General features: G+C 37.8%; 1 pseudogene; it reads right to left on the bottom strand.

The window, feature by feature from the left end:
- Positions 1-4350: 4350 nt before the first annotated feature.
- On the bottom strand, positions 4351-8120 carry LOC116861663 (annotated as a pseudogene).
- Positions 8121-9503: the final 1383 nt, after the last annotated feature.

Consider the following 9503-nt stretch of genomic DNA (forward strand, 5'->3'; position numbering starts at 1 on the left):
TAGCTTGGTTGCCAGGAATCCAGCATGGTAATTAAGGACTGATACATAAAACATAGAAGGAATCTGTGTAACTACCTAACACAAAACAGATCTTCCAATGTAGAATTATTTCCATCTTGTTCTTTATATGATAAGTATATGCTTAGACCAGAGCCCTGTCAACTCTTATAACATTCTCAACTATTCATACATTTCCCTCCAAGGCAAATAGATTAGTAATTCATACTTGGGCTTCATGAAAATACGATCATAAAAAATGTGCTGACATATGTTGACTATCAGAGCTAGGTACTGTATCTTTTCCTTCCAGAATGAATTCAGCTCAGTTGATTAAGTGTGCTAAATATACTGTAGAGTTTACATTATAAATTAATTTAGTTCAAAATGCTTTTCTGTGCATATGTTTGTTTTTAAAAATAAGCTTGAATAAAATGATGCTCTGTGTTTAAACGTTGGATATGAAGGGAGTGTGTTCTCAGTTTTGAATTGGAGATTTGTTTTCACAGTTGAGCAGGAAGCTATTATCATTCTATAAGAAGCAGGGCAACTTAGAAGGAGAAGAGATGCTAGGAAATAGAACAGAATATGCATTTGTTCCTTGGTTTCCAGTGTAGGAGAATGAAAGGAGCTATGTAGTTGTAAGTTTACAAAAGTTTATAAAGCCTATTTACCTAATCTTATTTTGCAACGTCTATTTACTCAAATTTCTATCATCTCGGTCATTTTTGTGGTGAATTACTTGGTCTAGTGACTAGGAACTTCAGGAAGGACTTTCCCACGGGCTTCATGACATCCAGTTCCAATCAGAGTTTCCCATATGGCATCCCTTCTAGTCACGAGCACTATTTCCACTTGTCTACCTGCTTAGTCCTTTGTCCAGTGTCACGTGGCCTTGTGTAAATCTCTACCAGACACTTGGAGATGATCATTGTGCTGGGCTCGTACCTTCAGCTTTTTCAAAAAGGAGGCACTAGAGTAAAGAGTGACATGGGAAATGAGTGATGATTTATAAAATGTCATTGCAAGCCTATCCTATAGCCCTAAATGTATGATTGGACTGAGATAGAGAAGGGACAAGGTGTAGCTGCCTTAAGTGAAATAAAAAGAAAAGAGGTAGTGGGGAGGAGGCATAGGGCCAGTGAACAGAGAAAATAATAATGAAAATAGAATTTCACACAAAAAATCATGGTTTACAGTCAATTTTTCATGAATGAAGAGCTATCATTTCAGATTACAGAAATTTGGGATGCCTGGGAGGTTTAGTCGGTTGAGCATCCAACTCTTGATTTTGGCTCAGGTCATGATCTCAGGGTCTTGAGACTGAGACATAGCGTTGGCCTCTAGACTCTGTACTTAATGTGGAGTCTGCTTGTCCCTCTCCCTCAGCTCCTACTTCCACCTGAGTGTACTCTCATTTTTTCTCTTAAATAAATAAATAAATAAATAAAATCTTTAAAATAAGGAAACAAGATAACAAAAATTCTTTTAATTTTTAGACATTGTTAGAACTACAGAAAACAAATTGGGGGGTCATCTCATAGAATATTACTTCTTATATATCTGACATGTTTGTCAATAATAAAATAATTTTTTATTTTACTTTTGTTTTTGTTTTATTTTATTTTATTTATATTTTTTATTTTATTTTACTTTATGTTATTTTACATAATCTATCCTTATTATACCATTTATTGATTTTATCCCCTGACATCTTCCAGATAAGAGAGGACTGGATCATCTGCTCACGATGGTCCAGGTCTTTGATGCTGTTTACAGTGGCTGTTGTAAGGGTACTGTCCAGATCAGCTCTTCCTGACTGACACTTAATTCTCCCAGCTGTGGGGAGCATGGGAGCCTGATGGCTGTCACCTAAGTCATTCTGTGGGAATGGCCCCAGGCCAATAAGAGGCACCTCACTGGAGGGCTCATGTCAACTCCTTGCATTCCTCCCAGTGAAGATCCAGTCTCTTTGACTCCATGGGACAACATTGACACATGACAACATGGCCACAGCTCCAGAGCTCCACGTGGATTTGGTCCAGCCCTTGTTGAGATTCCATCACATTTCACTTCCCCTCTCTGTCTGATTTCATTTCTTTCAATGCTCCAGTACATGGCAATCCTAGGAAACCACTCAAACCTCTAGGTTTGGTCAGAACCTTTTGGTCAGAAGACCAAATCTCTGATTTGGTCTGATTCTCTTGATGTTATGTCAGGTGAAAATTTGATCTTACACGGTTTGATGTGTTCCTGCTCACTGGGGCTGACCTTACTGGTCTAGTCACCTGTATGGCTCCAGTGGGGCTCAATCCGTGAGCTCCTTACATCACAGCTTTTTAAAAAAATATACACTCTTATATAACCACTGCTCCCAAAGTGTGATTGTTATATGAGAGGGGCTTTCACAGGCTGTGGCAAAGCTAGCTCTTCTTCAGTCTTTAGGTATGTATATCGAACTGTACTTACTCAACATTATGGTGAATTTCACTTTGGAGCCTTTGATTTTCTTTCTTACCAGCAAACCTTAGATCACACCATGAAAATCCGCTGTGGGGGAAGGTCTAGGGTAATATGGAGCCACCAAAGAATAGGTGTTCCAGGTCTTAACCTTTTTCTTCTGGAGTGTTCTTTGGGTGTTAGTAAGATTTGTCTAATTCCCTTCCCCAGTTATGAAGTCTGTAAATTCAAAGGTATTAGAAGAGGTGGTCTCCACTAAGTCACAAATGATCCCAATACACTCTATACAGATCATCATAATCAAGATGGAACTTCCAAGAGTTGGAGAAGAAATAGAGAAAATCTGTTTGGAGGTGGGTTTTTGTTCATCCACATAAGCAAAGAACAAGCTTGCAGCATCCATCACAAAAAATAAAAGAATATAAATAAAAATAGTATTTAAGCTCTTCTTTCTAATAACATTCGTCGCTGTAGAGAGGAAAGGCTAAATAAAAGCAGTACTGATGATAATACTGATTATCATCAGTATTGTACTAATGATAGTACTGATTAAATTATTAATGATGGGTATTGCTCCGTTTATCCTCATTTATTCATTAGAGATTTTAAAAATCTGTCCTTAACAGCTTTAATGGGATGCTTATAAATTTTTCTTTTGCTAACAATACACATATTAAGACATATTCTTTTTTTCCCCCGAGTCTAGTTCTCTATATTAATGTTCAATAGTTTTCAGATTTGTGATTCTGGAGTGTTTCGTATATCTCTCCCCATACCCCATCTTTCATTCCTTGTATCACTTCTAATCTTCCTGGGCTTTGCCTCTGTTAGCTTGCTTAAACAGCTGCCTCCTAATCCCATATAATCCATTGGACTTAAGTGCAAGAATTTTTCTTATTTTCTCTTATATATCCTGAAGTTTTTACGTAAAATCTCTACTCCTCTTCAAACTTTGGTTCTCTCTTTTTGTAATTATAACCAGTAGAAGGAACTTGAAATTCTAGCAACTTGCCTATACTGGAACATACCTTCTTGTGAATGTAAAAAAAGAGTACATATATAAATGAATAAAATGAATATACACTGGTATTTCACAAAGAAGGAATTTTTAAACACATACATTTAAACACATGTTCTTTCTCTGCTTCATGTGCATATTGTTAATTTTGTGTGAAATACTCTTTCCTGTTCCATCCACCTGGCAAAATAAAAACCTGCTTATATTTGACTACTTTTTTAGAGCTTTCCTCACAGCCTGTATTTCCTTGGCTTTCTTTATGAACCATCTCAGCATTGTGTAGATGTTATTATGATCGCAGCTACCTCTTACATTACTTGTTTATTTTTACTTGTCTTTGGGATTTTACTTGAGTCTGGGATTCTTGAAATAAAAATCTATGTACTAGTTACTTGTGTATTTCCAGTGCGTAGCCCAGGGCAGAGTATAAATAAGATGTTCAGTGAATGGTGTTGAACACTTGAATAAAAGTCTGATTACAAGGGTGAGAGTCTATTTCCTATTACTTTGCAATTTTTCAAGATGGGTTATATTCTCATGATAACAAAGAGCACATAAATGAGAAGAAGTCATTCTGAGTTAGTTGATGATAAATATTTTTATTTTAAAAACACTAAGAATTATCCAGCTGATTGAAAAATAACAGTTGCACTGTTATTAATAAACCAACATCTTTGTGCAAAAAGATGTTGCAAAACCCTACCCACAAATCCATCTACAGAAAACATTAATTTTGGAAAGGCCACTAAAAGAAAAATGGTAAATTACTGAAGGGATAAAATCTAAAAACCCATCCCCTATGTGGGACATTTTTTTTCTTCCAATTTATCGAGATTCAGCTTTATTGTGAATTAATCATCTGGCAAGGATGAGCGTCAAAAGAATAGGAAAAGAAGGAGCCTATTAAAACAAGTTCCCTGGCAAGTGGGTGGGACACTGAAGGTTGGTCGTTTCAGGATGAAACGTTTCTGGAGCTCCTCTAGATATTTCCCAAGAAGTTCCACTGCCCTCTCACAAGAGATAGTTGGTGTGTAATATAGGTCCAGAATACTGAAAGTCAGGAAGGCATCACAGCCATGGGCAGGCTGTAAAAGGAGTCTTGACCTATACTGCCAGGCAGTCCCTGTAAGAGAGTGCTGGACCCTCATGCTCATCATAGCCAGCCGGCAGGAGATTGACATGATATGGGGTCCGACTCTGAAGACAGCCAGTCATGTTTCAGCATGTGAAATTAAGTGCTGCTATGGGAGACCATTCTTAATGATTTTGCATCTTATAAAGTGGCTCATTTTGCTGAATATATTCTGCAAACTGTACTGTGTCCCCAGCCTCTCTAACACATGGGAGTAAGATTTCGTCACTCCTCTTAAACATCTTGTCTTGATTGTCCTTCATCTGGACAACACTGCTAGTGGCCACTTGGTTGGAGGTAAGAATGCCTTAGTCAGGGTCCTGGATGAGGTATGCCCTAGTGGTGAGAGGCCAAGAGGACAAAGTGTGGGACTGGCTGGCTTCTCAGCCTCACCAGTGAGACACAACAAGGGACACCTTCATGCTCAGGAATTCCCTAAGAGGAATTGTATTTATATTTTTACAGATGTTAATGCATTCCTGTACCTAGAAAATAGTGGATTTGTGCATATCATGGCTTTTGAATCCTCAGGCTTAGCTATGTGCCATGGTTTTCCTGCTCTTTCAAAGGGAGGATGGATTGCAGCAGGGGAATTAGAAGCTAAGAAACTGAAAACACATGCTTGTCTTTCAATGGGATTCCAATCCCTTAAAAAATAAACCTGGGTTTCATCCTTACGATAATTCTCTACATGAGCCATGGGCCACAAGGTGCAATCCTACATCCCTCTTTAGCTTGATGAGACAGTGTCATGTGTTTCATGGCAAGATTCAGGAGCTCTTGCTTAGCTGTTAAATTTATTCTAACTGAATGATAGAATTTTATAACTGGAAAAGATGTTTATATCATTAAACTGACTTTCTTATTTGATAAGTGAATAACCAGAAATCTAAAACCGTTTAATGACTTACACAGGATTATAGAAATGGAAGCAAGGTCAGTGCTCTTTCCACTATACCAAGTTGACTTTATCAGGTAAGTTTTATTTCCCTTTAAACATCAAGAAAGCCTATATTCTTCAAAAGCTAGTGTCTGAATTTATTAATTATTCCTATTATGGTCAACATTTTACCTTCCCCCTATGAGGGCAGGACAATGCCACCTGAAGATGTCTATATGCTAATCCTTAGAATCTGCAGTTGTTACCTTAGAAGGCCTGGGGGTCTTTGCAGATGGAATTAAAGTTATAGACTTTAAGATACAGAGCTTGTTGGGTGGATCCAATGTTATCACATGGGCCTTTAAAAATGTAGGAGGAGGGTAGAATAGTAAGAGAGATGAGATAGAAGAAGAGAAAAGAGACGTTTGAAACCCCAGAAGGGTACTATTGCTGGCTTTGAAGATGAAGGGAGAAAGCCATGAGCTAAGGTATACAGATAGTCTCTAGAAGTTTGTAAAGGCAAGAAAACAGATTCTCCTGTAAGCCTCCAGAAAGAACACAGCCCTGCTAACATCTTCCAACCTTGTGAAACATGAAACAAGGGAATCAACCATGCCCACAAACTTCTGGCCACCAACTTTGTGGCGATTTGTTACAATAGTTATAGAAAAATAATACGTTCTTCCCCATTCCGTTCATCTTCTCCATTTCCACAATCTCCTTATAACCATCATTACCATTATCAATTGTCATCATTATCACTGTTGCCCCCTTTTGTTTATTGCCCCTTAAATAGGAGGTTCTGAGCTTAGTGCTTCAAATTCATTGTCTCTGATCTTTACAACAATCCTAGCAGGTAGACATTATGAAATGAGTTGACTGAATCAAGCAATTTGTCCTAGGCCACAAAGATAAGAAGTATAGGGTCCTAGAGGACCAGCTCTGGATGAGACATTATTTCAACTTCGTAGGTGGGCAAAAGTGAAAATACCATATTATTTACTTCTGCTATAATTTCCTTATGAGGGATAAAGACTAAAAAAAACCCCTTTTAAACTGATAAAGTCATGCTGAGGCAAGTGATTGTCAGCAGGGTTTAACAATAGAGTAAAATAAAATATGTGTTTATAGACAAGGAACTTAAAACACGTTTTAGCCATAGATATCTAAATGAACATAGTATTTTGAACAATCGTATGGCATTAGAGGATACAATATAGTAAACATTCCATCTACAAGAGATTATTAAGATTAACTTTTGTGGTTTTGTGATTTTGCAAGAATCTTTTGCTGCTTAGATGCAGAGATTTTCTGATTTCTTCATTAACTGATCTAGTATTAAGTTCAAATTAGCTAAGCACTGTTGTGTTTACATCATCTGAATTAATTGGCTGAAAATATGCGTTCTGGTCTTAGAGTGTTGAAACAGTTAAGAATATGCAGGGACTAGATAGATGCTTACCAAACACCATTTGCTGATGTTCTAAATCTGTAGATTGCAGGAAGGCCTGGAGGCTGCGTGAGTTTGGGTTACCACATTAGGGCACCCAGTGCAAAGGCCAGTTGGAATCCAAGATGTAGGCAGTTTTAGTGGAGTTTTGAAATGGGATCTGGTGAACATCCTAGAAATCAGGGTGAGTGTTAGAAGGAAAAAACAAAAGATAGAAAAAAGACTCATAGAAACACACACACACACACACACACACACACACACACACACACACAGAGAGAGAGACTGGTAGAACAGATCTAGAAAAAAGACTTTTTAAAATAGAGGTGTCAGGAAAGATACCTGTAACTTAAAAAAAATTTTTAAAAGAAGTTTAGTGTTTTAGGGTATAGAGGTTAGGATGAGTTAAGTTAAAACCAAAGAGATGTTAGGGTAGTTCTTTTGTGCCCCACCCCATTTTTAAAGCATTTAGTCCTTCATGCAAAATTATCAAGCCAACAGCTAAATTTATTGAGCATTCACTACCAGAAAGTTTAATTGTCTGACCATTAGTTGATACCATTAGTAAACAAAAGAGCTGGGATCTGGTTTTAATTCTTCCTGATATCCATTTGTTTTTAACTGCTACACCACAATTTTGAACACATGTAGAATGTATACTTGTGTCTGGTCAGGATGATTAAAGACTTTCATTTATGTCCTGAAATCCTGAGTCTAGGCCCATGAAGTACTGAAGAAGAAAGAGCTTAGGGTCATGTTCTTACTATCCTGGACAAAGATAAATAAGGCTCATAGTCAGACGCCTTCTCTCAGATTTCTCTTGGAAATCCAGACATCATGTTTTTCAATGTCTGCATAAAATGGAGAGAAAAGAAGGATAGAAGAGACAGAGAGTTGCCACAAATATCCATTCTTTCATTTGTCTTTAGCAATAGAACATCCAAAGTTAATCTGGATGTCAATGTTCATAGCATTTTAGCTTTTGTAGCTCTTTCTGCTGCTAGGTTTATTTGATTTATGTGATTATATTTGAGACAATGAAATAAAGAGGCAGTTGTGTGGAACTTCTAAGAAGGTTCTTAGTGGGTGCTAGAATATTGGAAGGAATACCATGTTGGTCCTTTTGCCATTACTTTTTCCTGCTGCCTGGAGCAGGCATGATAACTGGAGCTCCAGCAGCCATTTTGTACCATGAGGTGACCTTGAGGATGAGAGTCAGAATTCAGATTCTGGAGCAAAAGTCTAGGGGACTCCTAGGTTACATCAGTACTGGGCTTTCTACCCTGGACTTGAGAGAAATTGATTTGATGATCATTGGGAGTGTTATTTTGGGTTTTCTAAAAAAGTCAAGATAATATCACAACCGAAGACAATAGCTGCATGAATGAGAGTCCTCATAAAAGCAGACAGAATTGGACATGTAAGAAGTTTATGGTGGTAAAAGTCAAGGTCTGTGGAGAGAAACAAAAAGGGGTGGGGAAGGAAGCCCTGGATAAAGAGTCCCCTCTGCAGGGTAGTTCTACAAATGTTTTGACCAGACCAAAACTGTCCATCTCGGAAGCCCTGCTTCCCTCAAGTACGGGCCTTCCCAAGTATCCCTCCCAGGCACGGGCCTGTGGTGGATCCCAGTATTTGGCTTGGAGCAGTGAGTGCAGTGATGGGTTCAGAACACAGAAACTAGTCATTTGCGTCACACTTTCCAAAGAAGAACTGGTTGAGGTGCATTTTCATAACCACCAGAATGGTTCAGTTTTGATGATGTCTGTTTATGTGTAGACTCCTCTTACTCAAAAAATATTCTTAGAGATGGGAGTGGTGACAAACTGCCCCAAAATATTTAAATTGGGACAACCCAGAAACTGTGTCTTGGTGCATCTTGTTACAAGTGTGCGTCAACGGTTGGGCTACCTGTTGTAGGCTAAATCCATTTTGGAGTAAGAAAGCATTCTTCTGTGGTTTGTCCCAGTTTGGAAAGTAAATGGGAACTCTTAACATAGATTCAGCCACAGCCAGTCCAAGGCTGGATGGTGGAGAATGCTGGTCAAACTCCTGCTACATCGAAGTGTGCCCAAGGCTACAATTCAGAGCTACCATTAAAAGCAACACACTGCCAAAAACGTCAGATCCATGAATGCACTACAAAGACTATAAATGGAAAATGTGCTTTTCCTATTGACTTGCTTGTATAAATAGCTTAGAGATGTTTTCCAAGTGCAAATCCCTAACGCTTTAAAAATTTTACTTCACCCAGTGGAAAGAAAATACTCATTAATAGAACCACAAACCTCAGCTTTTTGGCAGGAATTTTCAGCTCATTACATGGTAATTAATCCTAATCTATATGCTAAAAGAGTAAAAAAAATAACCTTTTTTCTTTGTCCCAATTTTTATACTGCTGTTCTGCCAGACAGCCAATAAACCTAAAACAGAATCCTTTGTGTTTTTCTTTATGAGGCTATAACGCAAATGAAAAATTTCATGCTTGTGTTAAAGAGATCTATACATTTTTAAGGTCTTGATAAAAATTTGTTATTTTTAAAAAAGATTTTATTTATTCATTTGAGAG

The sequence above is a fragment of the Lontra canadensis genome, unplaced genomic scaffold (genome assembly GCF_010015895.1).
Source record: "Lontra canadensis isolate GAN:19392208 unplaced genomic scaffold, GSC_riverotter_1.0 scaffold203, whole genome shotgun sequence".
Lineage (NCBI taxonomy): Eukaryota > Metazoa > Chordata > Mammalia > Carnivora > Mustelidae > Lontra > Lontra canadensis.